Here is an 8,963-nt window from a genome sequence, read left to right on the forward strand (position 1 = left end):
CAATTTCGTCACAACGTGTGCTAAGAAAAGTTGCCAAACAGTATTTCAATACCCTAGCCATTAATTAATGAAGTTCCGCGTGGCAGTATATTTTAACAGGCTTCATTAATTTGTAGGAATACTGATCGTCTGTTTGCATTATTCCCCAGAGATGTAGCGAGTCCGTAAAGAATAGCACTGGAAGACGATCACTCTGAATTAGTGGCTTCTGTGAAGGCTCTTTGAATTCCGATGTTGTAAATAAGACAATTATATCAGCTTTATTACAAGACACAGGAACCTCAGCAGTATATTCTGTTTTAAAAGCCGAGTTTGGTAGTTATACTCGTTGTTGTTGTTGTGGTGGTCTTCAGTCCTGAGACTGGTTTGATGCAGCTCTCCATGCTACTCTACCCTGTGCAAGCTGCTTCATCTCCCAGTACCTACTGCAACCTAAATCCTTCTGAATCTGCTTAGTGAATTCATCTCGTGGTCTTCCTCTACGATTTTTACCCTCCACGCTGTCCTGCAATACTAAATTGGTGATCCCTTGATGCCTCAGAACATGTCCTACAAACCGATCCCTTCTTCTAGTCAAGTTGTGCCACAAACTTCTCTTCTCCCCAATCCTATTTAATACCTCCTCATTAGTTATGTGATCTACCCATCTAGTCTTCAGCATTCTTCTGTAGCACCACATTTCGAAAGCTTCTATTCTCTTCTTGTCCAAACTATTTACCGTCCATGTTTCACTTCCATACATGGCTACACTCCATACAAATACTTTTAGAATCGACTTCCTGACACTTATATCCATACTCGATGTTAACAAATTTCACTTCTTCAGAAACGCTTTCCTTGCCATTGCCAGTCTATACTTTATATCCTCTCTAGTTCGACCATCATCAGTTATTTTGCTCCCCAAATAGCAAAAACTTCTTTGCTACTTTAAGTGTCTCATTTCCTAATCTAATACCCTCAGCATCACCCGACTTAATTCGACTACTTCCCAGTATCCTCGTTTTGCTTTTGTTGATGTTCATCTTATATCCTCCTTTCAAAATACTGTCCATTCCGTTCAACTGCCCTTCCAAGTCCTTTGCTGTCTCTCGCAGAATTACAATGTCATCAGCGAACCTCAGAGTTTTTATTTATTCTCCATGGATTTTAATATCTACTCCGAACTTTTCTTTCGTTTCCTTTACTGCTTGCTCAATATACAGATTGATTAACATCGGGGAGAGGCTACAACACTGTCTCACTCCCTTCTCAACCACTGCTTCCCTTCCATGTCCCTCGACTCTTATAACTGCCATCTGGTTTCTGTACAAATTGTAAATAGCCTTTCGCTCCCTGTTTTTGACCCCTGCTACCTTCAGAATTTGAAAGAGAGTATTCCAGTCAACATTGTAAAAAGCTTTCTCTAAGTCTACAAATGCTACAAACGTAGGTTTGCCATCCCTTAATCTATTTTCTAAGATTAGTCGCAAGGTCAGTATTGCCTCACGTGTTCCAACATTTCTACGGAATCCAAACTGATCTTCCGCGAGGTCGGCTTCTACCAGTTTTTCCATTCGCCTGTAAAGAATTCGAGTTAGTATTTTGCAGCCGTGACTTATTAAACTGATAGTTCGGTAATTTTCACATCTGTCAGCATCTGCTTTCTTTGGGATTGGATTTATTATATTCTTCTTGAAGTCTCATACGTCTTGCTCACCAGATGGTAGAGTTTCGTCAGGGCTGGCTCTCCCAAGGCTATCAGTAGTTCTAATGGAATGTTGTCTACTCCCAGGGCCTTGTTTCGACTGAGGTCTTTCAGTGCTCTGTCAAATTTTTCACGCAGTATCATATCTCCCATTTCAGCTTCATCTACATCCTCTTTTATTTCCATAATATTGTCCTCAAATACATCGCCCTTGTATAGACGCTCTGTATACTCCTTCCACCCTTTTGCTTTCCCTTCTTTGCTTAGAACTGGGTTTCCATCTGAGCTCCTGATATTCATACAAGTGCTTCTCTTTTCTCCAAAGGTCTCTTTAATTTTCCTGTAGGCACTATCTATCTTACCCCTAGTGAGATAAGCCTCTACATCCTTACATTTGTCCTCTAGCCATCCCTGCTTAGCCATTTTGCACTTCCTGTCGATCTCAGTTTTGAGACTTTTGTATTCCTTTTTGCCTGCTTCATTTACTGCATTTTTATATTTCCTTCTTTCATCAATTAAATTCAATAATTCTTCTGTTACCCAAGGATTTCTACTAGCCCTCGTCTTTTTACCTACTTGATGCTCTGCTTCCTTCACTACTTCATCCCTCAGAGCTACCCATTCTTCTTCTACTGTATTTCTTTCCCCCATTCCTGTCAATTGTTCCCTTACACTTGCTCCACTAAGAAATCATCGGAATAGGACGGAAATCAGTAGACGTGCTGTACATGTACAGACAAACAAATTATTACAACTTCAGAAATATTTGATGATTTATTCGAGAGAAAGAGCATCACGAACTGGACAAGTCAATAACGCGTCGGTCGACCTCTGGGCCTTATGAAAGCAGTTACTCAGCTTGACGCGGATTGGCAGAGTTTATAGATGTGTTGCGGAGAGGTACAGTCCCAAATTCTGTCCCATTGGTGCCTTAGATCGTCAAACTTCCGAGATGGTTGGAGCCTCCTGCCCATAATGCTCCAAACGTTCTCAGTTAGAGCGAGACCCAGCTACTTTGATGGCCAAGGCAGGGTTTGGCAAGCTTGAAGATAAGCAGTAGAAACTCTCGCCGTGTGCATGTGGGCATTGTACTGGTGAAATTTAAGCCCAGGATGGCTTGCAGTGAAGGGCAACAAGGCAGGCCGCAGAATTTCGTCGACGCACCACTGTGCTGTAAGCGTACCGCGGATGGCAACCAAAGCGGTCCTGCTATGAAAAGAAATGACACACCAGACCACCACTCTTGGTTGTTGGTCTCTGTAGCGTGTGGCAACCAGGTTCGATTCCCATAGGTGTATGCAGCATCTCCACAAATGTCATCACTGATCATCGGTGCTCAGTTCGAAGCGGAACTCATCACTGAAGAGAACTGTACTGCAATCAATAACATTACAGTTAAAATATGTGCATGAAAACCCCATTAACTTTATAGGGTGGGTGAAGATGCCCGAAAATCCTTCGTTTTAGAGGTCGCGTTCAACGGCTTTCCAGATACAGCTCAACAGCGTCAATGCAATCATTCAAAGAGATCTTAGATTCAATGATCCTACGGTGAATTCATTGTTAGCTTTGCAGTTCATGTTTCATTGTCCGACATTAAAGTAATGATATTTTCAGAATGACGCTTACTATACTGCCGTCGATTTCTGCACGACCTACAGCTGAATTCCTGCAGCGCGCGTTTACCTCAGGTGCGGATTGCATGTGTTGCAAACAAGGGAGTATCCAGAGGAAGGAGGAATGGAGGGGGCGGGGTGTATCTTCGCAAATCGCCACTCGGACAGACGTATTAAATCAGCTTTGAGAGAGTCGGAACGTGTATTGATTGTAGCAAGTGCGACCAGGGCCGTTCCTCACGAAATCTCGACTATTTTGTCGCTCGCCGCCATCCTCATTGCAACCGAAAATATCAGATAGCGCTGGGCTCCGAAACCTAACAGTAGCTTTGAGCCATTCATCCACAATGTTATCTCTCGTCTTACCAGCCAGTGCCAAAAATTACTAAAAATGCGGCTAGAGAAAATACTCACTTCTACCTGGAAGTAGCATATCTGAGAGGAAAATGTCGTTGGAAAATCTTGTAAAAACTGTACACTGAGGTGACAAGAGTCGTGGGATAGCGATATGCTCATATACAGATGGGAGTAGTTTGAGTACACAAGGTATAAAAGGGCAGTGCATTGGTGATTGGTGTAAAGAATGGCAGCTAACTCTAAGTATAGAGAAATGTAAATTAATGCAGATGAATAGGAAAAAGAATCCTGTAATGTTTGAATACTCCATTACTAGTGTAGCTCTTGACACAGTCACGTCGATTAAATATTTGGGCGTAACATTGCAGAGTAATATGAAGTGGGACAAGCATGTAATGGCAGTTGTGGGGAAGGCGGATAGTCGTCTTCGGTTCATTGGTAGAATTTTGGGAAGATGTGGTTCATCTGTAAAGGAGACCGCTTATAAAACACTAATACGACCTATTCTTGAGTACTGCTCGAGCGTTTGGGATTCCTATCAGGTCGGATTGAGGGAGGACATAGAAGCAATTCAGAGGCGGGCTGCTAGATTTGTTAGTGGTAGGTTTGATCATCACGCGAATGTTACGGAATGCTTCAGGAACTCGGGTGGGAGTCTCTGAAGGAAAGGAGACGTTCTTTCGTGAATCGCTACTGAGGAAATTTAGAGAACCAGCATTTGAGGCTGACTGCAGTACAGTTTTACTGCCGCCAAAATATATTTCTCGGAAAGACCACAAAGATAAGATAAGAGAGATTAGGGCTCGTACAGAGGCATATAGGCAGTCATTTTTCCCTCGTTCTGTTTCGGAGTGGAACAGGGAGAGAAGATGCTAGTTGTGGTACGAGGTACCCTCCGCCACGCACCGTATGGTGGATTGCGGAGTATGTATGTAGATGTAGATGCAGATGTAGAGCTGTTATTAGTACTCAGGCGATCCATGTGACACAGGTTTCCGACTTGATTACGGCCGCTCGACGGGAATTAACAGACTCTGAACGTGGAATGGTAGTTGGAGCCAGACGCATTGGACATTCCATTTCGGAAATCACTGGGGAATTCAATATTCCGAGATCCACAGCGTCAAGAGTGCGTCAAGAATACCAAATTTCGGGTATTACTTCTCACCACTGACAAAGCAATGGCCGACAGTCTTCACTTAACGAACGAGAGCAGCGGCGTTTGCGTAGAGTTGTCACTGCTAACAGACAAGCAACGCTGTGCGAAATAACCGCAGGAATCAATGTCGGACGTACGATGAACGTATCGATCAGGATACTGGGGCAAAATTTGGCGTTAATGCGCTGTGGCACCAGACGACCGACACAAGTGCATTTGCTAACAGCACATCGCCTGCAGCTCCTCTCGTGATCTCGTGACCATATCGGTTGGACCCTGGTGATTGGAAAACCGTGACCTGGTCAAAAGAGTCGCGACATGAGTTGGTAAGTGGTTAGAGTGTGGCGCAGACCCTACACAGCCATAGAACCAAGTTGTCAACAAGGCGCTCTGCAATCTGGTGTCGGTTCCGTAATGGTGTAGGCTGTGTTTACACGGAATGCAGTCGGTCCTCTGGTCCCACTGAACCGATCATTGATTGGAAATTGTTGTGTTCGCCAACTTGGAGACCATTTGCAGCCATTCATGAAGTCCATGTTGCCAAACAACGATGGAATTTTTATGGACGACAATGCGCCTTGTAAACGGACTACGGTTGTTCGCGGCTGGTTGGAAGAATATTCTGAACAACTCGAGTGACTAATTGGTCCACGCAGATCACCGGACAAGAATCCCATCGAATATTTAAGGGACATAATGGAGAGCTCAGTTCGCGAACAAAATCCTGCACCTGTAACACTTCGGCAATTATGAACGCCTATACAGGCAGCATGGCTCAATATTTATGCAGGTGCCTTCCTACGACTTGTTGTGTCCATGCCACGTCGGGTTGCTGCAAAAGGAGGTTGGACACGATATTAGGAGGTATCACAAATGCTTTTCCCACCTCAGTGTAGCGTATCAATTGTGAACATCGTAGATGTGGAATTAGTATGTTTGACGATTATTACACTACTGGCCATTAAAATTGCTACACCAAGAAGAAATGCACGTGATAAACGGGTATTCATTGGACACATATATTATACTAGAACTGACATGTAATTACATTTTCATGTAATTTGGGTGCATAGATAACCAGAAATCAGTACCAAGAACAACCACCTCTGGCCGTAATAACGGCCTTGATACGCCTGCGCATTGAGTCACACACAGCTTGGATGGCGTGTACAGGTACAGCTGCCCATGCAGCCTCAACACGATACCACAGTTCATCAAGAGTAGTGACTGGCGTATTCTGACGAGCCAGTTGGTCGGCCACCATTGACCAGATGTTTTCAGTTGGTGGGAGATCTGGAGAATGTGCTGGTCAGGGTAGCAGTCGATCATTTTCTGTATCCAGAACGGCCCGTACAGGGCCTGCAACATGCGGTCGTGCATTATCATGCTGAAATGTAGGGTTTTGCAGGGATCGACTGAAGGGTAGAGCCACCGGTCGTAACACATCTGAAATGTAACGTCCACTGTTCAAAGTGCCGTCAATGCGAATAAAAGGTGACCGAGACGTGTAACCAATGGCACCCCATACCATCACGCCGGGTGCTACGCCAGTATGGCGATGACGAATACACGCTTCCAATGTGAGTTTACCGCGATGTCGCCAAACACGGATGCGACCATCATAATGTTGTAAACAGAACCTGGATTCATCGGAAAAAATGACGTTTTGCCATTCGTGCACCGAGGTTCGTCGTTGAGTACACGATCGCAGGCGTTCCTGTCTATGATGCAGCGCCAAGGGTAACCGCATCCATGGTCTCCGACCTGCAAACGTCGTCGAACTGTTCGTACATATGGTTGTTGTCATGCAAACGTCCCCACCTGTTGACACAGGGATCGAGACGTGGCTGGCCGATCCGTTACAGCCATGCGGATAAGATGCCTGTCATTTCGACTGCTAGTGATACGAGGCCGTTGGGATCCAGCACGGCGTTCCGTATTACCCTCCTGAACCCACCGATTCCATATTCTGCTAACAGTCATTGGTTCTCGACCAACGCGAGCAGCAATGAGGCGATATGATAAACCGCAATCGCGATAGGCTACAATTTGACCTTTATCAAAGTCGGAAACGTGATGGTACGCATTTCTCCTCCGTGCACGAGGCATCACAACAACGTTTAACGAGGCAACGCCTGTCAACTGCTGTTTGTGTATGAGGAATCGGTTGGAAACTTTCCTCATGTCAGCACGTTGTAGGTGTCGCCACCGGCGCCAACCTTGTGTGAATGCTCTGATAAGCTAATCATTTGCACATCACAGCATCTTCTTCCTGTCGGTTAAATTTCGCGTCTGTAGCACGTCATCTTCGTGGTGTAGCAATTTTAATGGGGAGTAGTGTAACCACAGCCTATCGGTAATTCTGAGTTTTCTCTTGTAAAAATATCTATTTCTACGCACACCACACACTCCCACAAAACTGAGGAGCCCTTCGTCTTCAATATATATCAGATCTCGAATGGATATGTGAGCTCCTCTGATTGTTACTGTCCTATATACGTTCCAAGCAGTGAGCTGAAACTATGAGAGTGAATTATCTTATTTTATGGAGACTATTTTCTGCATTTTTTACGTTATGCATTCTCGACTGGCTACTGCACGAATGGATCATAAATCATCTCTCTATAATGTGCAGCGCTTGCCTTCTTTTAAGACTGTGCACTGAGTGCATACAGGCACATTACGTCATATATTAGTATTCAGGGAGAACCACGTATATGGATAATATACCCAGAGTGAGACACATGCAACCAAAACTCCAAATTCTCAATTCACAGTTTTTACTGCAGTGGGCACGGCTCACATCCGGAAGAAAAGTGTACGGCCGTTGTGGCCGTGGGGTTCTAGGCGCTTCATTCTAGAACCGCATGACCGCTACGGTCGCAGGTTCGAATCCTGCCTCGGGCATGGTTGTGTGTGTGATGTCCTTAGGTTAGTTAGGTTTAAGTAGGGGACTGATGACCACAGATGTTACGTCCCATAGTGCTCAGAGCCATTTGAAACATTTGAAAGTAAAACTGAAATTGGGGTTACGAATAGAGATCTGTTGCCAACTCCCTCCAATGACGAAGAGTCTCACCACAGTTACTTATGAAGGAAACGTTTTTATTAGACTATAAGAATGCCGACTCACTACAGTCACTTAACGTTGTGGCAGATTTTGAAATAAGCCCTTAGTGTAGAACACATACAGCTTTTCTCAGGAGCCTCAAGAACTGTCACAAAGTCACGCTCGAATAATGTAAAGAGAAATCCTGTTTACAGATATTATGCCGGAATCTTAGTTGCTACACAAACTAGCTTGTCGTTAATGAGCTGACTCTGGACTAGTATTTAGGAGGGACGGTCTTCAAACTGTAAGTTCATGACATGGTTATTGGTTTTGAAACTTCTCTCTTCCTTGCCGGTAGAGTCTGCACTTTCAGCAAGCGGTAAAGGAAACCAAGGAGAAATTTTGAAAGAGCAGGATATTTAAAAAAATGAAGGTTTGTCAATAACACGGAAATACTTCAAAAACAGCAAATGACTCAAAAGATCAGTTGAACGAAAAGAATTGTAGCTTATAAAGACTTTATAAGATGTGCATCAACAAAAGTGAAACAACCATAATGAGATGTAGTTTATTTAAGTGAGATGATGCTAATGGACCTAGATTAGGAAAGCGAAAAGTGGGCCGCCTGGAACGGCCGCGCGGTTTGAGGCGTCGTGTCACGGATTGCGCGGCCTCTCCAGCCCGAGGTTCGAGTCCTCCTTCGGGCAGGGGTGTTTGTGTTGTTCTTAGCATAAGTTAGTTTAAGTAGTGTGTAAGTCTAGGGACCGATGACCTCAGCAGTTTGGTTCCTTAGGAATTCACACACATTTGAACTTTTTTTTTTTTCCAAAAGTGGCGATAAGCAGTACAGAAAAGAATAGAATAAGAGTTTTTGAAGTAGGTTGTTGCTGAAGAATGAGGGTATACTGAATCGATTCTTGGAGAAAATAGATTTACGGAACAATTTACGAAAAGAAAAGCTCGGTTGATAGGACATACTCTGAGGCATCAATGAATAGTAATGGGAAAAGTTTGAAGGGGAAATACTGTAGAGGAAGGTCAAATGATGACTAGAGTAACTAGGTTAAAGCAGATGTCGGTTGCAGTAGCTATGTA

This window comes from Schistocerca americana, chromosome 5 (genome assembly GCF_021461395.2).
Source record: "Schistocerca americana isolate TAMUIC-IGC-003095 chromosome 5, iqSchAmer2.1, whole genome shotgun sequence".
In the NCBI taxonomy this organism is placed as follows: Eukaryota; Metazoa; Arthropoda; class Insecta; order Orthoptera; family Acrididae; genus Schistocerca; species Schistocerca americana.